The sequence below is a fragment of the Hypanus sabinus genome, chromosome 15 (genome assembly GCF_030144855.1).
Source record: "Hypanus sabinus isolate sHypSab1 chromosome 15, sHypSab1.hap1, whole genome shotgun sequence".
Taxonomy (NCBI): domain Eukaryota; kingdom Metazoa; phylum Chordata; class Chondrichthyes; order Myliobatiformes; family Dasyatidae; genus Hypanus; species Hypanus sabinus.
The window spans coordinates 29,053,822-29,081,229 of record NC_082720.1 but is presented as its reverse complement, the minus strand read 5'-3'; the positions used below and the strand labels follow the sequence as shown (position 1 = coordinate 29,081,229).

Below are 27,408 nucleotides of genomic sequence, written 5' to 3'. Positions count from 1 at the left end.
AGATTTAATTTTAGCTTCTGAAGGCTCCTCTCAAAAACATTTTGTGTTGCAGTTTGAGGTTACCATAGGAGCCAGATAACAAGATTTTCCGTCGAGTACATCAGAGCTGTTTCAGTAAATGACAGTGCTGAAAGAGTTCCCACTGCAATGGCTGTGCCCTTTAAATACCCCCACACTCTATCTCAGACACGGTTCGCATCTTAAATATAAAAAAAAGGAACGCCAGAAATATCCAGCATGTTGTCTTTGTCTGAAAACAAAGACTGGTTCTTGTTCAAGACGGATGTTTTTATCTGAATCATCCTTCTGTCACACTTAATTTTTCATTTTGGCATGGACTTCCAAATTAACTTTTTTAAAAAAAATTATTGCCATTTTATTTTTGTTATGTTCTTCAGTCTTCCAAGATCTCCACAGCTAATCGTGACTAAGCATACGCTTTGTGATCTGAAATTCTCCCTGCTGCGATTAGCCAGCCAGCAACAATTTTCAGGGCATGAAGTAAATAGAAAACAAACTTGTGCTGTCACTGCAAAATCTTAAAACAAAATGTTCTCTGAGGCAGCATTAAAGTCCTTTAATCAGACTGGTTTCTCAACCACTAATAAGCACTAGAACCTTCAATACTGCTTAGTCACCCCTGTTCCTCTGCTTACAGGAAATGAGTGGTTTTGGGAGGCAAAGAATGATAGCATTTGTTGTTTAGTCTCAACCCAACATTTATCACAATTTAACTGCTCCCCAGTGACTGCAGTTATAGCGGGTTAGGGAGACAGGTGAGTGTCAGCTGAATCTCTGGAGTACCAGAAGTGCTCTGGGAGCGCGGAGCAGGGTAGATAATTAACTCACCAAGATGTTGGTGGGGTAAGTGGTGGTGGGGCGCAGTGTTAGAAGAGGTAGATATGTACATCGGTGTATACTGGTGACAACTGCGATGCATTTAGTAGCAAAAGATATAAGGTTGAATGGACAGTCTATCGGCAAACCAGGTGCAGCTGAACTGGTCCCAGCCCTGCTGATTTGGAAAATCCTCCTCACAAAAATGCGGTATATTAATTTTGAATGTTGTGTGTTGTGCCAAATTAGTCGAGCAGCAACCTGATACGGGTCTTGTCACATTGTCATAGCTTATAGAAAGTGTGCCGGATTGCTCCAACAAAATCCTGGATGCATTGCGTTCTCCTGGCAGGATAGACACATCAAGCCTCTCATCACCTTGCATAGGTGGTAGGGCGCAACCTCAGGAGAGATCTACATCGATTCCACACCCCATGGGATTTCATGGCATGAGGTCAAAGATGAGCAAGGAACTCTTCAACTGATTACCTCCTTCTCTGCTCATGAATCAATCCTTCTCCATGTTCAATTAATCACTGGATGTACAACGTCATAGAACATAAATGCAGGTGGTAGCCCGCTGATGTTCAGTCAACGCAAGGCAAGCTGGGAAAATTGTCCCATTATCTGCTGTTGCTCCTATAAATTATTTGTAAACAATTTTTTAATCTCTTCTACCACTATTTCAACACCACCCCAACACCCACCTCACCCACATCATGGTGTATTAAACATCATTCTGACCCCTGCCCAAAGGTCTGCTCCGGTGCTGGTCTCCATCCCCTTACTAGAAATGGGCTCTTTACTACCCAGCTGTCCTCAACCTTCATTTGTTCCCTCTGATAATTTTGTGAAAATTGGAAATCTTCCACTGAAGAGCTGAATATTGTTGTACAATACCTCTGGTGCTGGAGCAGTCCTCAGTGTATACCTCAATTCACCTCAGTGGCCTTGCTTCGGGAGACTCCCCTGTGCCAGGTGAAATGGTACACATCAGCGTGAGTTAACAGCACGTATATGTTAAAGCACCCCTTCTCCTACTGTACTCACCAACCACGAAGTAAAGAGCAAAGCATTCATATCAATCACAGTCATTCAGCTTGCAAGCCCTGCCTCTGGTTTAAGATGGCGCTGGTGAATCTCAATGACTTCTGGTTGGTGGCCAATAAAACAAAGATAACAACTAAATACTTTGTTCATCTCTCTCTTTTTCTTGTAAACGATTCAATAGCCTGTAACTTCCCCTTGGACTTGGAGGCATTTTGATGTGGTAGGACTGAGGCGAGGTGAGGTAACGGGCCTTTGCTGAGAGTGAGGAAGACCCAAGATTCAATCAGTTCCAGTGCCAGGCCAAATCAGGAAGGTTGGGTATAGGCCGAATCGAGGTGGCAGAGTCCAGCACCCCGAGCGTATCAAGGCAACCAAACCTGATGTTTGGAAGACGACTTAGGTATTAGACCAAATTGAAAAGGCCAGGGGGTCAGGGCCTGAGGAGAGGGGCTCACTGCTCTATGATGTTTACCTGCCTCTGTGCTGAACTATGGGCCTTGGACTGTCCTTGTGGACGTCAGTTCAGAACCCTACTTGCTTGTGTTTATTGTTTGTATGACTTGTTATTTTTCTCTCTGCATATTGGGTGTTCGATGGTCTTTTTTTTTATGGGTTCTTTTGGGTTTCTTTGTTTCGTGGCTGCCGGTTAGGAACCAAATCACAAGATTGTATAATGTACACATACTTTGATAATAAATGCACTTTGAACTTTGAACTTGTAACGTGCCACTGGTTTGGGCCACTGAGGTGAATTGTGACTGCAAATTAATATCATCTGTGAGCATTAGAACTGCTGCCTCATGGCTCCAGCACCCTGGGTTCAGTCCTGACCTCTGATGCTGTCTGCGTGGAGTTTGCATGATCTTTCTGAGGCTGCAGGGGTTCCCCGCCCTCCAGTTTCCTCCCACATCTACAAAAAAATATGTGGGATGCTAGGTTAATTTGGCCAAGTTAAATGCACCTAGTGTGTTGGAGAGTGGTGGAATCTTGGGGTGAGGGTGAGACTGAGGTGAAGATGGTGGGGGAATATGGGTTAGAATGGGTCAGGGTAGGATTTGTGCAAAAATAGGAGCTTGGTTGTCAGTGTAGACTCAGAGGGCCAAACAAACTCTCTTGATTTGGACAGATCAGCATATGTTCTTTGCATATATCCTGACAAACCAAAATTTACTTTCCTTTGGTCATATAATTCAGCAGTTCCAAGCGTGGACACTAATAACTTTGCAAGAATAGTGGAACAGCCTGTCAGGCCTATCCCCACCTTTCACCCCAACATGAGGGAGTAACCAAATACCTCCCCCAACAGACAATGACCCCACCCCCACCCCACATAAATGTTCTGGCAGAAGCCAAAAAAAAAACAACCAAAGAGTTCCACTCTGGCTCCCACAATCAGGTGTGCTCAAGAAAACAGCCGGAATAGACATTCTAACCCTGCTTTCCCTGCTTTCTAGCTCCACGCTTTCTACAAGCCAAGGTCATAATATCCCAGTTTGATTCCTGGGTTGCAGTGATATCATTGTTCCTGGTGAGACAATTAATATTGATCTCTGATTTCCCAGGATTAGGAAAGTGTTGATGTGCACGATTCAGGAAATTATATATATATATATATATATAAAATATATTTGTTGCTGGTCAGTGCGAACTAACAGTAAAGCCAGCTGCATCCTCTTTCCATTAACCCATGTATCTTATTGGTCTTACTGTATCTTTATTTTTTAATATACTTATTAGATTACATAATGCTTGATTATCCAGCATATTTGAGTTAACCAGCACATTTCAAGTCCAGCATAAGCTCGATAAAAGAGATTTTATCACTGGGACATATTTCAACAGGGTATCACTGCCTCTGAGACTTGTAGGGTACAGAAGGTATGATGTAAATACAAGTCCTTTACTTCAAATGCCATAGCTCACAGATTGTGACTTAGTGTATGAAGGACAGAGTGCTGTGCTCCATAAACCATTCAGAACAACTCTGTAGAAGTTCACTGTTTTCTCTGCTCGTTAAGGTGTGTGTCCAAATATACAAAAAAATTGTAAGTCACAAAAATAGCCTAGAGAGACGAGATGAGTGGCAGCAGTGATTTTGTGCTTGCTCCCTGATATGCTCATGGGTTTCAATACTTGAGGTGCAGTGAGTGATATGAGAATGAGGGGGAGAAAGGACACTTGAGCTTGGGGTGGCAGAGTTACGCAGTGTTTGGTGCAACTCTTTACAGTACAAGCTGTAAGATCAGGGTTAAATTCCACGCCACTGGCCGTAAGGTACTTGTGCTGTACATCCTTACTGTGACCACATGGGCCTCCTCTGGGTGTTCCAGTTTCCTTCAGCATTAGCTGTTGTGTGAGTGGTGGCATGCTATGTTGGCATCAGCAGTATAGTGACACTTGAAGGCTGCCCAGCACAATCTGTGCTGATTTGATGTGAAGCCAATACTACATTTCACTGTATGTTTTGATGCACATGTGATGGGTCAAGCTAATCTTTAAATAACGCACACAAAATGCTAGAAGAACTCAGCAGGCCAGGCAGCATCTATGGAAAAGATTACAGTCAATGTTTTGGGCCGAGACCCTTCAGCAGTCCAAAACGTCGACTGTACTCATTTCAATAGATGCTGCCTGGCCTGCTGAGTTCCTCCAGCATCTTGTGTGTGTTGCTCGGATTTCCAGCATCTGCAGATTTTCTTTTTCTTCTAAATATTTATCTTCTCATCAAAGAGGTAGGGGCAGCAAGGAAGGGGGAAGTCAGGGCAGTGTCAGCTCCTGGTGATTAATGAAGGGTTCAGTAGAGTTGAGTAGCAAGTTGCCAGTAGCTTGTGGGTTGGAGGTGCAGTTTGCCATTTGATTGGCTGATAGTTGGGGAAGTTGGGGATAGTGAGGGTGGTTCCTTTTGGTTAACCAGTGGGCAGGAAGAGAGTCAGGTGATGGACAGCTGGAGTGTGTCAGATAAGGCAAGACAAAGGTGGGAATGCAGGTTGGCACAGTGTTGAAGGGGACCAGAAGGAGTGACTTTCTACCCAGCAAAGTCTCCTACAGATAACATGGAAGCCTCTTTCTGCCAAATGAAAGTAGCAAAAGTGTTGATCAAATATACATACACTATAATGGATGCCACTGTAGTCTGGGATCTTTTATTTTGTAACACAGCAGTCACACCAAGGTACCCAGAACAAAGTCATGAACTTTGTAAAGCCTGCCACATGCCTAAAATTTCCATTCATGGTTTGTTTTTCTTTTCTTAATCAATGGATGCAGGGGGTACAACAATATATGATTTAGGCTCTGATTTCTATTGATCAGTTCTTCCAAGCACTTCTTTCTTCATTGTCTCCGTGTAAAACCCATGCACTGGTTTGAGTCCTATGTACTGCCAGTTAGTTAATGAGCAGGACCACCTTTCATGAGAACAAATTCTCGCACAGACTGACTATTGTGTGGAAGAAGGCACAGCAGTGGATTAATGGTGTTTGCTGCCAAAAGTACTAACCATTAAAATAATTTAGCTTCTGATTAAATCACTCAGCCTACACTGATCTTCATCTCCAGAACTTTTACACCAAAGGTTGAAAGAGAGTGAAGACTGCATTAATTTTTTGTAAATGCATCTACGATTTTCTAGCTCTTTATTCCAAGAGAATCCATTAGACTATAAGACCATAAGACATAAGAGCAGAACTAGGCCATTCAGCCCATTGAGCCTGCTCTGTCATTCCATCCTGGCTGATCCCGGATCCCACCCAAGCCCATACACTTGCCTTCTCGCCATATCCTTTGACGCCCTGACCGATCAGGAAGCTGTCAACTTTTGCCTTAAATATACTTGTGAACTTGGCCTCCACTGTGGCAGAGCATTCCACAGATTCACTACTCTCTGGCTACAAAAATTCCTCCTTACCTCTGTTCTAAAAGGTCACCGGCTCAAGTTTGAAGCTGTGCCCTTTACTCCCGGATACCCGCACCATAGAAAACATCCTCTCCACATCCAACCTATCTAGTCCTTTCAACATTCGGTAGGTTTCAATGAGATCTCCACCCCCCACACCCCCTGCATTCTTCTAAATTCCAGTGAATACAAGCCCAAAGTTGCCAAACGCTCCTCAGATATTAACCCCTTCATTCCTGGAATCATCCTCATGAACCTCCTCCAGACTCTCTCCAATGACAACACATTCTTTCTGAAATATGGGGCCCAAAACTGGTGGCAATGCTCCAAGTGTGGCCTGACTAGTGTCTTATAAAGATTCAGCATAATCTCCTTCTTTTTATATTCTATCCCCTTGAAATAAATTCTAACACTGCATTTGCCTTCTTTACCACAGACTCAACCTGTAAATTAACCTTATGGGAGTCTTGCACAAAGGCTCCTAAGTCCATCTGTTCCTCTGATGTTTGACATTTCACCCCATTTAGTAAATAGTCCCCACTATTGTTTCTTTTATCAAATAGTATTATCATATATTTCCCAACACTGTATTCCACCTGCCACTCTTTTGCCCATTTTTCCAATTTGTCTAAACACTGCTACAATTGTGTTGCTTCCTCAGCACGACCTAGCCCTTTGTATCTTTGTATCATCTACAAACATGGCCACAAAGCCATTAATTCCATTATCTATGTCATTAACAAACAATATAAAAAGCAGCAGTCCCAATACTGACACTGGAGGAATTGGCAGCCAACCAGAAAAGGCTCCCCTTATTCCTACTCACTGCCTTCTGCCTGTCAGACACTCCACTATCCATGCCAGTATCTCTCCTCTAACACCACTGGATTTTATCTTATTAAGCAGGTTCATGTGTGACACCTTGTCAAAGGCCTTCTGAAAATCCAATGCCATCCACTGCCTCTCCTTTGTCCACTCTGCTTGTTATTTCCTCAAATAAGTCCAACAGATTTTTCAGGCAAGACTTCTCTTTACAGAAACCATGCTGACCTTGACTTATTTTATCATTAGTCTCCAAGTACTCCAAAACCTCATCCTTAACAATAGACTCCAACACTTCCCCAAGAACTGAGGTTAGACTAACTGGCCTATAATTTCCTTTCTTTTGCTTCCTACCTTTTTAAAGAGTGGAGTGACATTTGCAATTCTCCAGTCCTCAGAGACCATGCCTGAATCAAGTGATTCTTGAAATAGCAAGACCAATGCATCTGTTATCTCTTCAACAACCCCTCTTAGGAGTCTGGGATGTAGCCCATCTGGTCCAGGTGACTTATCAGAAGACCTCTGAGTTTGCCTAGTACTTTTTTCTTTGTAATAGCAATGGTGCTCACTTCTGCTCTCTGAGACTCATGGACCTCTGGCACACTTCTAGTGTCTTCCACAGTAAAGACATATGGAAAATACCCATTAAGTTCATCTGCCATTTCTTTGTCCCTCATTACTATCTCACCAGCATCATTTTCTAGCGGTCCAATGTCAACTCTCACCTTCCTTTTACACTTTAAATAACTGAAAAAACTTTTAGTATCCTGCTTTATATTATCAGCTAGTTTGCCCTCGTATTTCACCTTTTCCCTTCTTCTAGCTTTTTCAATTGCCTTTTGTTGGATTTTAAAAGCTTCCCAATCAACCAATGTCCCACTCACTTTTGCTACCTTATATGCCCTTTTTAGCTTTTATGCAGACCTTAACTCTCCTTGTCAGCCATGATCACCTACCCCTGCCATTTGAGAACTTCTTCCTCTGTGGAACATATCTGTCCTATGCCTTGTGAACTATTCCCAGAAATTTCAGTTATCTCTGCTTTGATGCAATCCCCACCAGTATCCTCCTCCAATCCACCTGGACAAGCTCCTCTCTCATGCCTCTGTAATCCCCTTTATTCCACTGTGATACTGATACATCTGACTTATGCTTCTCCCTCTTAAATTGCGGTATGTACTCAACCATATTATGATCACTGCCTCCTAAGGGTTCCTTTACATTAAGCTGCTTAGTAAGATCTGGGCTATTACACAACACCCAAATCCAAGATAGCCTTTCCTCTGAGTAGGCTCAAGCACAAGGTGTTCTAAAAAGCCTTTTCATAGGCATTCAACAAATTCCCTCTCTTGCGATCCAATGTCAACCTAATTTTCCCAATCCCCTTGCATATTGAAGTCCCTCATTACAATTGTGACATTACTACATGCCTTTTCAAGCTGCCTTTGCAATCTCAACCCCACATCTTGGCTACTATTTGAAGGTCCATATATGATTCCCATAATGCTTGTTTTCATATCTACAGTTTCTTAAGTCCACCTGCAAAGATTCAACACTCCCTGACCTCACATCACCTCTTTCTAAGGATGTAATTCCATCTCTCACCAACAAAGCCACACCACCACCAATGCTGTTCTCCCTGTCCTTTCAGTATATCGATTGACGTTAAGCTCCAACCATAGCCTTCTTTCAGCCACGCGTCAGTGATGCCCACAAATGTCATACCGGCCAATCTCTAATTGCGTCTCAAGTTCGTCCACCTTATTCTGAATGCTATGTGCATTTAAATACAGCACCTTCAGTCCTGCATTCTTTTCCCTTTTGAATTTTGCCTCTATGTTACAATTTAATTCTTGGTCCTGTCTGCATTTGTACCCAACCATTGGCTTGTCCTTGATGGAGATTGGGAGACCGTTTCACTGAGCACCTACACTCTGTCCACCAGAAGAAATGGGATCTCCTAGTGGCCATCCATTTTAATTCCACTTCCAATTCCCATTCTTAGATGTCAATCCATGGGCTCCTCTATGGTCATGATGAGGCCACACTCAAGTTGGAGGAGCAACACATTATATTCTCTCTGGGTAGCATCCAACTGGTGGCATTAACATCAATTTCTTGAACTTTGAATAATGCCCCTCTCCCCATAGAATTCTAAAGGAGCTCTAATCAGTTACTAGTACTTATGCATCATTATTGAGCAAATGTATCAATTTAAATCTACAGGAAAAAATAACGTCTCTTGGAATGGTATTCCACTCTTGTTAAGTAGTTTATGAGATTAGTGATTCGATGTCCTCTGTCCTATTGATTTAAAAAATGATCTTGGTTAAAACAGGAGAAACGAATGACATTGTCAGGGAATTTGATTGTGAGAAGTTAGTCACTCTAATCATGTCAGTGAACGAAAACAGCGTGAAGCATTGAGACTGCTGAAGGACTTGAATAATAACATCAAATGAAGGTAACTCAGCTCCCTCAAGGTGCTTGATTTATTAACCACTTGGGGCTTATTTGTCTTGAAGAAGGCTACAACGCTCACTGCTTGGCAAAAAATAACATGACAAAATCCACAGAAGCAAGTGAAAAGTTATATATTTCTTTTAATCTGAATGTAATCAGATTATTGTAAAGAGAGGGGCCCCATTTGATTCATTTTGTCTATGCTGTGTTTCTGGATGAGTTGTCCAATCACTCTCTCAATCTTTCCCTATATAGCTCTGCATTTCCTTTCCCTTTATTCCGAGAGCCAATTAGTTTTGTCTTCATGAGAAAATCAATTAATTTGGGACACAAACTTTAAATACTGAAGTTGCCAATATTGATTCTACTACATGCAAAAATAAAGCAGCTGTTCAGGTTATTAGTATAATTTCTGTGCACTGACTGCCAAAGATAATGGCATCTGTACAATGTGGGATATTTTGCACTTTTTAAGAGCTGAAGGATTTTAAAGCCTGCAGCCCTGGTGAGTCACTTGGGAAACATTTTATAATCAAAGAACAATCTGCAAATCAAAGAGATGTGGAGCACACCAAGTTTTCCAGAGATAATAATAAGAGTGGGTGTTATATGTTTCATAACCATTAAGCCAATACCAGATCAACAATTGGATACATTTAAAATTATAATAATTGTGCATTTTCTTTCTGTATGACAGGAGCCTGGTAAGTGCTACTGTTAGCAATTTTGAATATCATAATATCATTATCTTTAACTAAAAGTAAAAAAACAAAACATTACATAATCTGACATTTACTAAAAGAATTCCCAATTTGAATTTATTGTAGGTTGATAAATTAATGATCAGAGTACTATAGGCATACCTTTGATTTATAATTAGGGTCTGGGCACTTTGAAATTCAAAGTGCTTTCTGTAGATAAATCAATCATAAGCAACATTGTTGGCATGCCAATCTTCAGTGCATCAGTATATTTGTCTCTGTTTCTTGGAGTTTTATTCATGAAACGACTTTTATTTATTTTCCATAATCAATATGCATTTAAGGACAATTCAATATCAAATGTTGACTACAAGTTGGATATCATTTGCACAAGGCACACCTGGTTATGGATGATTGCACCATTGAATCGTCAGCTTCTACCATTGCTATATTTAAATATACCTGACAATAACTATAGACTGGTTGTATTGGAAACTTAACCCAAAACGTTTGCGGAGGACACATGAAGAATTTAAAGCAAAGAGATCTTTTTTTGCAGCAAGTCTAATGCTGTTATTTTTGAGAAATAATGAAGGTCTAATTTAATATCTGACAGTAGCCTGTGGATAATATTTCAAACTGATCAGCCAGAATATCTGATGAAACTGAAGCTGATATGAATGGCATGATAATGCCTATCTAGCAAGTAAAATGTCAGCAACATTGTTTAATAAGTTCCCAATTGCATTATCAATTATTAAACTACTCCACTACTAACGAAACAAGGGGCTCCAATTCACTGCCATTGCTCCAGTTCTCTGTGCTCTTATATAAAGTAACAAAATAATTAATTTGAATACCTTGACAATACTCCAAACTTCCATGACAATGTGAAAATAATTAACTGCTTGTAGACGTATGAGATGTGACTGATCTGTAATGGTTTCGGGGACTGCAGAAATAATATGCTTATAAATCATTATTAGCATCCTTGCTCTTGCAATTGCTGTCCAATCATTATCCAGTGCAAAGACTGTAAAAATGTGTTTTCAGACATTAGCAGTCTGGATGGAGTCAATGACTAAGGTGTATTGTTTATGATAGGGACTGAGGACTTGCAGCATGATAACTCGTATCATGTAGTGCTGTTACCTCATGGCTTCCATGATTTGGGTTTGATACTGACACCCAGTGCTGTTTGTGTGTAGTTCCAAGTTCAAGTTTCAAGTACATTTATAATCGAAGAATGTATAAATTACACAACCTTGAGATTTGCTTACTCACAGATGGCACAGGTTACATATTCTTCCTGAGATTATATATTCTTTGGTTTCCTCCCAGATCCCAAAATGAGCTGGTTAATGGACCACTGGAGAACAGTATTTTATGGAAAATAAATGGCAGGAGAACCGGGTGGAGCTGATGGATATTTGAGAGTGAGTAGATTACTGAGAGATAAGAGGGGGTTTGAGACTGATGAGGTTGCTGAGAGCCAAGGTAGACTCCAAATGGGCTCTTTCTACGTTTTAAAAGAATACAAATGAGCTACCAAAAATTTGTAATGGAGAAATAGAAGGGAATAGACCAAGGAAACTGGCAGATTCATTTATGAGCCTGCAAATGAAAGGCATCAGATTTAGACTTAAAAAACTAAAAAGCTGCAGATGTCAGAAATCTAAAGTCAAACCATTAGATGAAAAGTCATGGACGTGAGACATCAACTCTGTGTTCTCATCACAGAAGGTACCTGAGCTGACAATCCACAGCATTTTCTGTTTTTATTCACATCAGATTTACTGGGCTTAGAGAGCAATAATTAGTTACTGGCATTATCTGTGTTAATTGCTAAGCTCAGGCAAGATTAAAGTCTTCTTGCTGCATTTGGTTTAAATTAGAACTACCCAAACCCACGCCCAAGGTCAAACTATAAATAAATTAAGGAGGGAAATTAATCAGAAAACCCACTTGTGGGGAGCTCAGGTGTAAAGTATGTAAATATAACTATTTAAAAACAATACATAAATGTAAAAAAGAGTCACGAATCAATCTAAGAGTAAGCACTGATCTTCTTTGACCTTGCAAATTATCCCTATTGGGAAGTGGTGGGAGTGGAGGCAAGTCCTTGATTAGAATTTGTCTTTCAGTTTAAACTGTGCACCCTATGGCATTAACACATTGCAGGAGTATCTACTGTTGAAAGAATTCTTTAATATGTAGGCTGTGCAATCTCTACTTAACTTGGCCTCAAGGTTCTAATATAGGTTTCAAAAAGAAAATATTTTACTCCTTGGTGTTAAAGCTCTTCACATTGATCAGTGGAAGCTGATTGCCCACTTATTGCCAAAAACAAAGTATTTTTAGCTTAAAAGATTGGAACAAATGAGAAAAGACATAAAGAGTTGGGATTCACTTTGGCTTTCATCTCCCCATTGTACATCAAGTTTTGTATGCCAGAGCAAAAATTGTCAATAAGCAGAATATATCAGCTATATATGGCTGCTTTCAAAGAAATATGGTGAGATTAAAAAAAAAACAAGTTTGCTCTGCCCACTTATTAGCAAGACAGTTTGCAGGATTGAAAAATACAACAAAAATTAAAGATTTTATTGTGGCATTCAGTGGACAATGAAATATACTGGTTTGTGTAATTCAGTGTTTCTCAAAAAGGCGATGAAATCATCCAGACTTCTTAAACATTTGGAAAGAACACACTCTGATCAGGCAAACTGGAACTTGGCTTATTTTCATTCATTTCGAGAAAACTTTCAGAAATGAAAAAACACTTCAAAACATGTTTGATGGCACTTCACAACAAAACAGTGACGGGTTGCATGCTTCATACAATGTTTCATTGCTCATTGATAAATCTGGACAGCTCCATACAATTGGAGAAGAACTGATTCTGCCAGCTGCGAGGGAGGATCTGAGTACGGTTTTGCATAAGTCACCAGACCAAATAATTAAATTGATTCCACTCAGCAACAGCCCTGTTCAAAGAGGAATAGATTAAATGTCTGAGGATGTGGAAGACACTTTATGCAACATACTTAGCAAACAGATTAATGGTTTCTCCGTCCTTTTGGGAGTGGTCTTTCATTCATTGATTTTATTGCGTTTATTGCAAATGCCTGCAAGAAAATGAATCTCAGGCTTGTATATGGTGATGTGTATGTACTTTGAACTTTTGACATGTTACAAAAATCCCAAGTGATTTGTTGCACATCATTAAATACCGATTATCACAGCGGTAAATAAAATCAAGTCCCATGCTCTCAATTCTCAACTATTTTGAGAGCTTTGTGTTGAGAATAATGAACAGTTTGAACGCTTGCTGTTGCACATAAATGTCAGATAGCTCTCAAAATGAAACCACCTGAAACGCTTTTTACACTATTTGAAACTGTGATAAAGTTCCTTGAAGTCTTGAATGCTTCAGTCAGTAATAAACTCAAAAATATTAGGCATGGCATTGCTTTTTTGTCAGAATTATTCATTTCAATTCAATTCAGATGGAATTTAATGCAGGCAAGAGCGAAGTGTTGCTCATTAGTAGGCCCAACCAACTGAGGAGTGTGGTAGAACAAAGGGATCTGGGTATATAGGTCCATAATTCATTGAAAGTGGCATCACAAGTAGATAGGTTCGTAAAGAAAACTTTTGGCACATTGGCCTTCATAAATCAAAGTATTGCGTACAGGAGATGGGATGTTATGTTGAATTTGTGTAAGATATTGGTGAGGTCCAATTTGGAGTATTGTGTACAGTTTTGGTCACCTACCTACAGGAAAAATGTAAATAAGGTTGAAAAAGTGCAGAGAAAACTTTCAAGGATGTTGCTGGAACTGGAGGACCTGAGTTAGAAGGAACGATTGAATAGGGTAGAATTTTATTCCTTGGAACACAGAAGGTTGAGAGGAGATTTGGCAGAGGTGTACAAAATTATGAAGGGTGTAGTTATGGTAAATGCAATCAGCCTTTTTCCACTGAGGCTGGGTGGGACTACAACCAGAGGTCATGGGAGAAGGGTGAAAGGTGAAACATTTAAGAGAACATGATGGGAAACTTCCTCACTAAGAGGTTTGTAAAGGTGTAAATGAACTGCCAGCACAAGTGCTGTGTGCAAGCTTGGTTCAAGAACTATTTGGAAGGCAATGGTCCCAGTGCAGGTTGATGAGAATAGGCAGCTTAAATGGTTCAACATGGACCAGATGGGCTGAAGGGCCTGTTTCTATGCTGTGCTTTTTGTGACTGTATGTATCTATATGTCAATTCTCAAAGTTTAATGATTTTAATTTTCAGATGCAAAGAAATTATGTGAGTCTTAACAAAGTCAAATCAGTCAGCTCCACATTTCTGTCCAAGTTAACCCTACTTAAATGGAACATTGGCCATTGTGACCTTTTCCAGTTTCTGAGACACTCTGAGTTGGAAGATAAAGAAAGAATACCAGATGACAATCTTCAAGTATTCTCTGCCAACCTGGATGAGCTACATAAAGACATGTCGGAGAGATTTCAGGATCTTCTGTCAATCCAAATTCCAGACTGGGTAATAAATCCATTCCTGAATCTTGTAATGAGCAAATAGCAGGAAGGATAGAGAAAGAACTGATCTCACTACAAAATGACTTTGAGCTGAAGCTGAGGTTCAAAAATCATATCAAGACTTTTGGTTGCAGAAAGAAATCTCTGAACGCTATCCTGCACTGTGGAAAAAGGTCAAGGTGTTCTTTATTGCCTTTCCAACATTCAGCCTGATGTTGAGAAGCTGCACCAAGCCCATCACCTCTTTGAAAGGTGAAAAAGCAATGAAATAGTGAATAGTTAGACTACTGACAGACACTCTAAAATGTAGATGAAAATTGATTTTGCTGTAATTTAATGAAGAAATAATTTTATTTGTAGCTTTAAATAGATTTGGATAACTTTTGCAATTATTTGTCATACTTTGGATTTGCAGTACTTATCTTCTTTCACTGTACATCGTAAGTCAAAACTCTTTATAGATTTTAAGAAAAGTCTGGGGACATGGTCTGAGAGCCAAGGGGGTGATAACCCAAAAAGGTTTGGGAACCACTGCTCTAATCCAACCACGTTGTTTGGAACTATCCTGTGGAAACTTTGTTGTTCATAGATTTGCTTGCTTTGACATTAAGTATCTGTTAGTACATTCTGTATCACAGCATATTCTGGAAGAGTGTTTCCTCACACAAGTGAAATTATTCTTTCATGTGCCCACTCTACATTTAGGGTACATTAGGAAATAAAGAGAGACCCCTTTTACCAGCCATTTCAGACCAAATCAGTATTGTCTGGGTGGAGTAGTAAACCACAGCAGGAGATTTTCAAATGATTCGTTTAAGGGTTATTTATATTTAAGGCAGTGAGACATAGCCAGTAATGGCACAGTCTGAATGAATCTTTAGAGCTCTTGTGTTCCTGCCGACTGATTGTGCATACTAATGCATGGAAGCTTATAGCCTATCTTTTGTATAGTGCTGCATGCAGTGAATTTGCCATCAGAAATATACATGGGCTTCTGCCCAATCTAGGGCTTCAACCAATATCAAAGCAGCATGTAACAAATAGTTTAAGTGTCCAGGCTGAGATATAACTGTTCCTAAAATATCTGAGTTGAATTCAGAATAATCATAAAATGCACCTTTGCATGTAGCTAATGAGGATTCAAATATTTACTGTATTTCAGAGATAATCACAGATTGATCGCTAAACCTTCAAAACAGGAAACTTCCAGTTTTCCTGAATTTCCAGCTATAGCAGCAAGGCTACCTCTGCATTATTGGTTCTGATCTGGTGTCTTATCCACACCTAAGGCATTTCAGTCAGCTCTGATCAAACTTTTCATGACTTGCATGACTCGGTCTCAGAAGCAGTTGCTCTGCAACATGATTAGCTGTGAGAGGACTCTGGTGTCAACCTCCTAATAATGCACAGTGAAGGAATATATAATACTTGCTAAATTGTCCATATTATCTGTGACTCAGAGGGAGGGATTACAACAGAAATCTTGCAAACATACAGTCAGACAAGAGAATCAATTATACAAAAATCACTTTGTAATAAAATTGATTTATATCAAAGGAAGTGGGTTTATCATGCACTATGATAACTTCATATATGGTTTACATGCCAACAAACTATATTATAGATGACTATTTGATAAAATGCCTTCTGCCTGAAGCCAATACCTTAATAAGCATTATCTCCCTTTCATCGCAGTAGATGCATCACTGTAAACAGATGCAGATACTGTTCAGGTTTACAAGGGTAATTCCAACCAATCCATTATCATTCTGATGAAGTGTCATTGATCTGAAGTGTTAGCTCTCTGTGGCTCTTGACAGAATGCTGGCCATCTTGCTGCATGTTTCTATTGCTTTCTGATTTTATTTCCAATTTGCAACACCTTCTGTTTTTCGACTTGCAAGCTATTATGATTATCCTGTTTTGGTCAAGAGCCGTATTTTAGTAATGTTATTGCATGCATTTCAGACCCATCATTTGCATGGGAAATCCCCACAGGTTTCCCACTCGACGTTTGCTGATCCTAGGTCTGAGCGGTTCACTAATTAACCAACAATAGACCTCAGTAAGTTAATAATTTCCACACAAGGTTGAAAATTCAATCCTTTCGAAGTCTGAAGTGGCAAGCCAAGAATTTTCTAAATGGTTTCTAAAATATTTGCAGTGCTAGGTTGCTGACCTAATACAATGTTCATTGTACGCAGTGAACTGGTCAGCAGTGCGGGAACAGAGTACAGACAAGAATGCAAGACGCCTACATACATTAAAGTGGAATGCATGGCTATTTTCTACCCTTGATTCTGCATGTTGTTTTATTTTAAATTTTGAATCATATTAGTTCTTGTCGGTGACTGAAGAGGTCCTTATTACATTATATCACAGCCTCTTTTGTCATGGTCCTGGCTGGCATTTCCCGCCTTTTCCCTTTCCTCCCTAACTGGTCCTTAATCCCCACACTTGATTACCAATCTTTCCCTATTCCTCTCACTCACCAGCACCTGGTTTCCATTAGCCACCAGAGGATAAGACCCCGACAGCTCAGGTCAGCCCTTGCCAGATTATTGGTCGACTCTCAGAAAGAGAGGAACCTTGCTCCAAGTCTTCAACCCTGTATCTCTCTGTAAACCAAGTCTCCCAGGTCCTGACCCAGCCTGGTCCTGATTCTACACTCACTGCGGAGATTCTGCCTCCTGATCCTGCCTCCGCGTCGGAGTCCTGCACTTGGGTTCGTTTTCCTGCCACGTCTGTGTCACATCTTTTCAAATACGTGACACAAGAGACTGAGCTTTTCAGAAACTTCATTGAAGCAGAGCAGAATGAGGGGTGATTTTGCAGAGGGGTATAGAGTCATGAGAAGCGATTGTCCCAGGGTTTGGAAAGCAATAAGTAGAAGGCATGGGTTTAGGGTGAGAGTGGCAAGATTTAATAGGAGCCTGAGGAGGTAACCTTTCACCCAGAGGGTGATTGGTCTATGGAATGACCTGGCAGAGGAAGTGATTGAGGCAAGTACATTAACAACATTTAAAAATGACTTGGAGAAGTACATGGGTAGGAAAGTTTTAGAGGGATATGGGCCAGACATGAGCAAATTGGATGAGCTTAGGTGGGGATCTTGGTCAGAAGAACCAGATGGGCCAAAGGGCCTGTCCCCTATGACTCATTGTTCTCCTTTTAATGTTTCTTGAAGCCCCAGATTCTACCTTCTAATTCATGTCTCTATTGCGTGCCTCAGTTATGTCCCCTTCAGCATCGTTCCCTGTTTGCATCACATAGAATTGTTCTCCTTGTCTGCTCTTCCTATTTCACTTTCATCTTACAGCAAACACCCTTCCCATTTTCTCTCTCCTTCCTCATCTCCTCATCCATACCACTTTCCCCAGCCATCCCCAGCTCTCTCCTTTGTCACAGTCACAAGGGATTCTGCAGATGCTGGCAATCTTGAGCAGCACGCACAAAATGCTGGAGGAACTCAACAGGTCAGGCAGCTTCAATGGAGGGGAAAGAAACAGTCAACATTTCAGCCTGAGACCCTTCACCAGGACTGTGAAAGGATGGGAGCCAAAGCATATCATCTCTAAACTTCTATCATTTCCCTCCTCCACCCATGTTTCCCCTCACCTTGTCTCACCTATCACCTGCCAGCTTGTACTCCTCTCCCTCCACCCACCTTGTTATTCCAGCTTCTGCTCCTTCCTCTCCAGTCCTGATGAAGCGTCTTCACCCAAAATGTTGATTGTTTATTTCCCTCCATCCAAACTGCTGAGTTCCTCCAACATTTAGTGTGTGTTGTCTCTCATTTGTAACTATCTAGGCTTGCCTTGCCTCCTACTCTCGCTAATAAAAGAATCCACTAGATATCTCTGTCAATATCTCTTCTTCATTCCACTCATAATCACTTCAAACTTCAAAATTAATTTAAGACACAGGTGCCTCTCACTAAATGTTCCAAGTCTTCAATTACATTTACTGAGACTTTCTAATCTAAAGCACTACACAAACTCCATATTGACAGGCATGTGAGATTTATAATTGGCTAAATCTCTGACTATGTTTCAGGAATTCAGTTTTAATAGGTCAAACTTTGGTGAAGTTTATAATATTTGACAGTTTTAAATTGTCTAACACCAATAGATGATGGCATGAAATTGTAGGTTTGGTCTGAATACTTCCTGTCTGTGAATAAAGAATATAACGTGCATCTGTGTGAATTTCAGAGTCAGAATCAGGTTTAATATCACCATCATATGTTGTGAAATTAGCTAACAGCAGCAGTACAATGTAATACATGCTAGTATAGAGAAAAAATAAATAGTAAATCAATTGCAGTAAGTATATATATGTATATTAAATAGTTAAATTAAAAATAGTGCCAACACAGAAATTATAGAACAAAATGAGGTACAGTTCATGGGTTCAACGTCCATCTAGGAATCAGATAGCAGAGGGGAAGAAGCTGTTCCTGAATCGCTGAGTGTGTGCCTTCAGGCTTCTGTACCTCCTCCCTGATGGTAACAATCAGAAGAGGGCATATCCTGGGTGGTAGGGATAATGGACTTAATCCTTAATAATGGACGCCGACTTTCTGTGGCACCAATCCTTGAAGATGTCTTGGATACTATAGAGGCTAGTTCTCACGATGGAGCTGACTAATTTTACTATTTCCTGTAGATTCTTTCAATCCTGTGCAGCAGCCTCCCTCCCCTCACCCATACCAGATCATGATGCAGCCTGTCAGAATGCTCTCCTGTTTTAGTGACAAAGCAAATCTCCTTAAACTCCTAATGAAGTACAGCTGCTATCTTGTGTTCTTTATAGCTGTGTCAGTATGTTGGAGCCAGGTCAGATCCTCAGAGATATTGACACCCAGAAACTTGGAATTGCTCACTCTCTCTCTCCACTTCTGATCCCTCTGTGAGAATTGGTTCATGTTCCCTCATTTTACCCTTCCTGAAGTCCACAATCAACTCTTTGGTCTTACTGATGCTGAGTGCAGGGCTGTTGCTGTGACACCACTCAACTAGCTGGTATATCTCGCTCTTGTACGCCCTCTCGTCTCCATCTAGGACTCTGCCAACAATTGTTGTATCATCAGCAAATTTATATGCAAGTTTCATTTGAGCTAAGCTTATCCACACAGTCATAGATATATAGAGAGCAGAGCAGTGGGCTAAGCACACACCCCTGAGGTGCACCAGTGTTGATCTTCAGAGAGGAGGAGCTATTATCACCAATCTGCATAAACTATGGTCTTCCGGTTAGGAGGTCGAGGATCCAGTAGCAGAGACAGCTTCAGAGGCCTAGGTTCTGTAGCTTATCGAGCATGACTGTGGGAATGATGGTGGTAAACGCCAGTATAATTGTTGCCTTTTTGAAGCATGTGGGAACTTCTGCCCATAGCAGTGAGAGGTTGAAAATGTCCTTGAATACACCTGTCAGTAGGTTGGCGCAAGTTTTCAGAGCCTTACCAGGTACTCCATTGGGGCCTACCTAGCATATGCTAGTGTAATGTGATATAATTAACTTAATCATTATATCACATTATGCCAGAACATACTAACGATTGGCTTTAGTCAGTCATCAGTAACAACGCTCTGGGACCATGTTGTTATTTGGAATAGGCTTCAACATTATTCAGAATATATATAATATTTAGTATATAACTTTTAATTATTTTATTCCAGAAGCATAAAATGGTTATTGTCATAATACACCATTAATTTTCTATCAGGCCAAAGGATTATCTGCCAGTGTACAATTTATCAGCAGTAGTGATACAATCTATTTAAATCTTTAATATTGTAACATAACACAGGAAACAATATGTTTTGTCTTTCTCAGTATATCCGTTGCATTCCCTATTATAGTTATGTTCCAAATTTGGAAAATTGGGGTACATTTCCTTGTGATAACTAATTCCAGGAGAAACAGCAAAACAAATAGTTTCATGAAGACATACCTGGTCGATTTTATAATGACATTTTAACAACATTTAAAAAGTAGATTGGTGTATTGATAGAACTATACACAAAGTGGATGAAAACATCCAAATGCCCTTATTTAGCCTGTCTGGTTGCTACAGTGATATTTTTGACAGTATTTACTGTATAAGTTAATTAAATCACATTTATAAGCTAATTACATCAGAAATAACTTCTTGTCCTTGAAATGTTAATGTATGCATGGCTGCCAGCTGGGGTAGAAGACCGAACTCATTATCTTTGATTGATGAACAATCAGAGGAGGTTCATGCCAGTCAAATTTACAGCTTGCACATTTTAGGCTGTGGCCAGGTGTCACAAACAACAAAAGAAAACTGTGGTTACACCTGAATTACTTCGCTCATATAAATGATATGTGCTGGGATTAGTCGATAATTGAGAGATAACCTCACTATTGTTCAGAGCTCCCACCTAATTCAGAGAGCTAAAGGACAATCTGAACAGTGGTTCCAGGGATTTTAATACCTGGCCTTTTCTTTCTGCTTCCAGCAGTGATGGCATTGATACTCTTCAGAGACTAATTCATAAATTTATCGGTTTAACTCTTCTGTAAATAGCTGCAAAGATTTTAAGTATTTTCTTGAAATTAATATCATGTAAATGAGATCATTGTTTACTTGTTAATTTTGCATATCAATAACTTGTTTTTAAATAAGTAAAAGTTACTTTTAATTTACTTATTATTTAATGTTACTTCATAAATTAGACCAGTACAATCTAAATATTGGCTTCAGGGTACCCGTTTTGTTATGATGGTTATTATATTGGTAAAGTCTTTGGACTACAACTTTGAAAAAAATATAATTACTTCAGACTATCCCATTTATTCAAGGTATGTCAAATGGAGACGTGAAACTGCTCACCTATTGGCTGAGAACATAAATACAGTGCATTGAAAGAAACCATGAATTAAAACATAACTCTAATACTCCCATTTTGTAATCATCTTTTTTTGTTCAACATATTAAACATTATTGGATAACAAGGGGTGAAATTACTTATGTTGGCAAATGACTAGTTTGTACTTGTGCTGCCATTTTTAATTAGATTATTTACCCAACAGCATGTAACAATCCCTCAGAATCTTGCCTGAAACAATATTTATATCTAGCATTTGGAAATGGACAATTCTTAATCTCCTCCACTTCAGTGTCAGGGTGTTACTTGGTATCTGACTGAACACTAGCTTAAACCGAGGCAGACTATAATGTCGACAATTATTTTAATCGGAAATTGAGTTACAGTTTATGTATTACAAATCATACTGAACTGATTGAAGGAGGTAATCCAGCCCAATAGTCATTTTCTTGAAAGTCCTTGAATAGATTTTTGCCTGTCATGTGTCTGTTGTTCTCTGTCGATCTAGCTGGCTGGCATGATGTGTGCTGCAGTCTTCCTCAGGGCAAACAGTGACTAAAGATTCAAGCCAGATGATTAGCAAAATCACAAAACTTCATACAGCAAATTTAACCCAGCATCATACTCTCATCTTCGAAAAACTATGAATTTGAAAGTCATGACTAATAGCCAGTATTTTCCGAGGCTGACAAGATGCTGAAATATCATGTGGTATGGCAATGTGAAATTTTTAAAGTTCAAAGTGTAAGGTAAATTTATTATTAAGAACTTAAGAAAAGGAGCCGGAGTAGGCCACCTGGCCCATCGAGCCTGCTCCACCTTTCAATTAGAACATGGCTAATCTGGCTATGGACTCATTTCCTCCCACCTGCCTTTTCCCCAGAACCCTTAATTTTCCTGCACCACAAAAAAGGAGATGAGTGATACAGCTCTTGTTACGTGCACATGCAGTGCAACTCTTTGAGTGATTATGAAGAAAGTTTGAAGTTAGGAACTCATTAGGGTGACTGATAAGTTTGTGGCCTAAGATAGAAGGAGATGAGTTATTAACTTCAAACTTTCTGCACTTTCACTCAAAGAGTTGAACTGCAAGTGCATGTAATGAGAGCTGTCTACCTTAGGCCACGAACTTATCAATCACCCGTGCTGTGGAGACTTTCTGGAGGTCCAAGATCCGTATGTTCCATGACCGCTGGACTAAGTGTGTAAATGTAGGAGGGGACTATGTTGAAAAATAAATGTGCTAGGTTTTCTAAAATTGACTCCTTCTACCTTAGGCCACGAACTTATCAATCAACCCTCGTTTATGTACTTTGACAATAAATTTACTTTGAACTTTGAACTCAAGCCATGTATGGTCCTTTCCGGTAAAGACAACTGTCTTCCCTCCCTTTTTGTATACAGATGAGCCAGAATGAATTGTGTGCCCACCATTACTGATATCAGTTTTGTGTTCAGTTTGTTTAAATTAAATGAATTTAAATTTCTCTTCTATCATTATATCTTTCGAACTAATGCCCCTAGAATATTCGTGCTGGTATCTGCATTACGTTAGTGTTACCACTGTGCTCCTGAATTATGGAGGAGAATTTCTCTCCTGCTCCCCTGTAACATGCTGTATCTGCTATTGGTAGTTCATGCAGTAAAACTCAAATTGCTCTGTTAAGGCAGAGGCTAACAACAAAGAAGCAAAACAGATCTTTATATCTTTTGGGTCCTGACGAAGGGTCTCGGCCCGAAACGTCGACAGTGCTTCTGCCTATAGATGCTGCCTGGCCTGCTGTGTTCCACCAGCATTTTGTGTGTGTTGTTATTTGAATTTCCAGCATCTACAGATTTCCTCGTGTTTGCTCTTTAAATCTTTCATCTTCTTCTGTCATATCTTTAATGGATTTAAATTTATCTTAAATTGTATGGAAAAGCATTGTAAAATGAATGCAAGGAACATAGCAAAAATGAGAATGATACAAATTCAGTAAGATTAAAGGATTATGGGTAATAAAGTGTAAAATAGGACAAAGAGAACAGTTATTAGCAAAAATACCCTGAGTTTCAAAGGTGGGAAGTACATTCCACGGAGATTTGTGCTGTGGTCATTGTAGTTTCCAAGTTACAGAAGTGATTTAAATGAGAACAGGAAGTGTCAAAGTGTAGATTATACCAAAGCATTTGTAGCAGGTGGGTTGTGGTGTTGGTTTATACAAAAGAAGACTCAATAGAAAACAAGAATTTAAAAAGAGGTAGTGAGTGAGTGTGTGAGGCTTCCGTCAGGCAGAGTTGACTATGGATATTGGGTCCTAGCTGTCTAGATAAGCAAGCCGGGACAGTATGATGTGGAGAGCAAGCTGTTGCCCATGTAGCAAGCTTCCCCTCTCCAAGCATCTGATGAACCCAAAGGAACGGCAGAGACCGATACAGTTCGGTCCCAACAGCATCGCAGGAGTTGCCAGTCACCATTGAACTTAATGTAGAACTGCCTTAGGGACTCCTGTTCTGGATGTTTCCCATGGGGTTTACTCCCGAAGCCTTCCCCATGAGCGGGTATAACCACAAGCCAGCGGAGATTTGTAATTGCGGGTTTCCTTGGTGAGCTGCCAACCACGGCTGATGAGCCCCATCCATCCTAAGCAACTAGTTTTAAGGTGCCAGTCACCTGCCTTTGCCCCTTCTCCTGTCAGTAGAAACGGTCCTGCCAGTCTTAGTAGCTAAGCCGCATGTGAAGGCCGGGAGCTGAACTTGGTTGTCAGAGGTTATTTGAGGTACATGCCATGTAGGAGCATTTAATAGGCAGTGGAAACTTGTTCCCATTACCATCCCTAGCTAAAGCAACCTCAAGAAAAATCAAAACGAGGTAGAATTGGTGCGTAATTAACAATGGAACATTAACAATCAATCTGTGTCAGAATCCTGTTTCATATCACTGGCATATGTCATTAATATATTGCAATACTGGATGAGGTAGTAATGGGGACAAAGAAATTTGCAGGTCAACTTAATGTATACTTTGCATCAGTCTTCACTGTGGAAGACGCCAGCTTTGTGCCAGACGTCCGTGAGTGTCCGGGAGCAGGAGTGAGTGCCATTGCTATTACGAAGGAAAACCTGCAAGGCAAACTCAAAGGTTTTAAGGTTGATAAGTCACCTGGACTAGATGAACTACATCCCAGAATCCTGAGGGTGGTTGCTGAAGAGATAATAAATGCATTGGTCATTATCTTTCAAGGATCATTTGGTTCTGACATGGTCCCGGAGGACTGGAAGATTGCAAATGCCACTCCACTCGAAGAAGGGAGGAAGGCAAAAGAAAGGAAATTATAGGCCAGTTAGACTAACCTCAGTGGTTGGGAAACTGTTGGAGTCAATTATTAAAGATGAGGTTTTGAGGTACATGGAGAGTAGTGATAAAGTAAGTCAAAGTCAGCATGGTTTCTGTTAAGAGAAATCTTGCCTGACAAATCTGTTAGAGTTCTTTGAGGAAGTAACAAGCAGGGTGGACAAAGGAGAGGCAGTGAATGTCATTTACTTGGAATTTCAGAAGGCCTTTGACAAGGTGTTACACATGAGGCTGCTTAACAAGATAAAATCCTATGGTGTTACAGGAAGACACTGGTATGGATAGTGGAATATCTGACAGATATGAGTGAGAACAAAAGGGGCCTTTTCTGGTTGGCTGCTGGCGACAGGGGTCAGTATTGAGACTGCTACTTCTCACATTGTTTGTCAATGATTTAGATAATGGTATTGATCACATTGTGGCAAAGTGTGCAGGTGATACAAAGATACGTGGAGGGGTAGGTAGTGCTGAGGAAGCAATGCAATTTCAGCAGGATTAGACAAATTAGAAGAATAGGCAAAAAAAAGTGGCAGATGGAATACAGTTCAAAGGTTCAGAAGTACAATTTAATGTCAGAGAAATGTATACAATATACATCCTGAAATGCTTTTTCTTCACAAACATCCACAAAAACAGAGGAGTGCCCCAAAGAGTGAATGACAGTTAAACGTGAGAACCCCAAAGTACTCTCCCCAGCTCCCCCTACCACGCGTCAGCAAGCAACAATCACCCCCCCACTGGCAAAAATAAAGCGCACCCACTACCAGCACTCAAGCGTGAGCAAAGCAATAGCAAACAGACTCGCAGTTACCCCAAAGACTACGTTATTCACCCTATAATTCGATATACTGCAGGCTGTCTCTCTTCTAATAAGGGAGAAAGAGATGACTCCATTTTCCAATGAGCAGGGAGACATAACAAACAACTCACTGGTTTATGATGTTGAAAGTCCATTATGTCGCTTTTCTCGAGTCAGTGTCTGAAGATCGCAAAGATCTCGGGTCCCCAGGCACACAGCAGATGTCCCAACAACCCAATGACACAGGGGTCTCCTGTGGTGACACTGACCTTTGATCCACCCGTCTCCAGTTCCTTGAGATCCCAGGCGTACAAATCTGAGCCAAAATCTTAGGCCAAGCCTTTGGCTGCTGAATAGCAGCCAATTGTGGAACCCCGAGAGCAGGTCCCATTCCCGCAAAGAACCGTAGTCAGGGTGTAACTCCAGGTCAGGGTCTTCAAACGAACCCTGAAAGGGAAAAATCTGAATTTCCGAATCCACAAGCAAAGGACCTCAAGTTTTGGGAAATGTATGATAATCCAGATGAACTCAATGTCTTCTATGCCCACTTTGAAGGGGAAAACACAACTAGGGCTGTGAAGATTCCTGCTGCACTTGATGATGCTGTGATCTCTGTCTCAGAGACCGATGTTAGGCTGTCTTGAAAGAGAATGAACCCTTGCAAGGCGGAAGGTCCTGATGGAGTACCTAGTAAGTCTCTGAAATCCTGTGCCAACCAACTGGCGGGAATATTCAAGGACATTTTCAACCTGTCACTGCTACAGGCAACAAGTATTCCAGTGCCAAAGAAGAATAATGTGAACTGCCTTAATGACTATTACATGGCAGCACTCACGTCTACAGTGATGAAATGCTTTGAGAGGTTGGTCATGACTAGACTGAACTCCTGCCTCAGCAAGGACTGCATCCATTGCAATTTGCCTATCGTCACAATAGGTCAACGGCAGACTCAAACTCCATTGCTCTTCACACGGCTTTAGACCACCTGGACAACATAAACACCTACGTCAGGATGTTGTTCACCGACTATTGCTCAGCATTTAATACCATCATTCCCACAATCCTGAGCGAGAAGTTGCAGAACCTGGGCCTCTGTACCTCCCTCTGCAATTGGATCCTCAACTTCCTAACCGGAAGACCACAGTCTGTGCGGATTGGTCAATAACATATCCTCCTTGCCGACAATCACCTCGGGTGTGTGCTTAGCCCACTGCTCTACTCACTATAATACCCATGACTGTGTGGCTAGGCATTGCTCAAATGCCATCTATAAATTTGCTGATGATAGAACCACTGTTGGTAGAATCCCAGATGATGACAATTGGGTGTACAGGAGCGAGATATGCCAACTAGTTGAGTGGTGTCACAGCAACAACCTGGCACTCAACCACTCAACGTCAGTAAAACGAAAGAGCTGATTGTGGACATCAGGAAGGGTAAGATGAAGGAACACATACCAATCCTCATTGAGGGATCAGAAGTAGAGAGAGTGAGCAGTTTCAAGTTCCTGGGTGTCAAGATCTCTGAGGACCTAACCTGGTCCCAACATATTGATGTAGTTATAAAGAAGGCAAGACAGTGACTATACTTCATTAGGAGTTTGAAGAGATTTGGTATGTCAACAAATACACAGAAAAACTTCTATGGATGTACCCCGGAGAGCATTCTGACAGGCTGCATCACTGAATGGTATGGGGGGAGGGGGGAGGCTACTGCACAGGACCGAAAGAATCTGCAGAGGGTTGTAAATTTAGTCAGCTCCATCTTGGGTATTAGCCTACAAAGAACTCAGGACATCTTCAAAGAGCGGTGTCTCAGAAAGGCAGCATCCATTATTAAGGACCCCCAGCATCCAGGGCATGCCCTTTTCTCGCTGTTATCATCAGGTAGGAGGTACAGAAGCCTGAAGGCACACACTCAGCGATTCAGGAACAGCTTCTTCCCCTCTGCCATCTGATTCCTAAGTGGGCATTGAACCCATGAACACTTCCTCACTTTTTAAATATATATTATTTCTGTTTTTTGCACTATTTTTAATCTACTCAATACATATATACTGTAATTGATTTACTTTATTTATTATTATTATTTTACTTTTTTTTCCTT

General features: G+C 40.6%; 1 protein-coding gene and 1 long non-coding RNA gene across 11 annotated transcripts in view; one reads left to right on the top strand and one right to left on the bottom strand.

The window, feature by feature from the left end:
* The window catches only part of LOC132405391 (uncharacterized), a 160,397-nt gene that overhangs the window by 105,351 nt on the left and 27,638 nt on the right, over positions 1-27,408 (top strand). The gene's annotated exons all lie outside the window — the stretch shown is intronic.
* The window catches only part of LOC132405397 (uncharacterized), a 30,003-nt gene continuing 20,929 nt past the window's right edge, over positions 18,335-27,408 (bottom strand). Inside the window, exon 3 of the long non-coding RNA XR_009515855.1 lies at positions 18,335-21,724. This is a non-coding gene — a long non-coding RNA (uncharacterized LOC132405397). The remainder of the gene's footprint in view (positions 21,725-27,408) is intronic.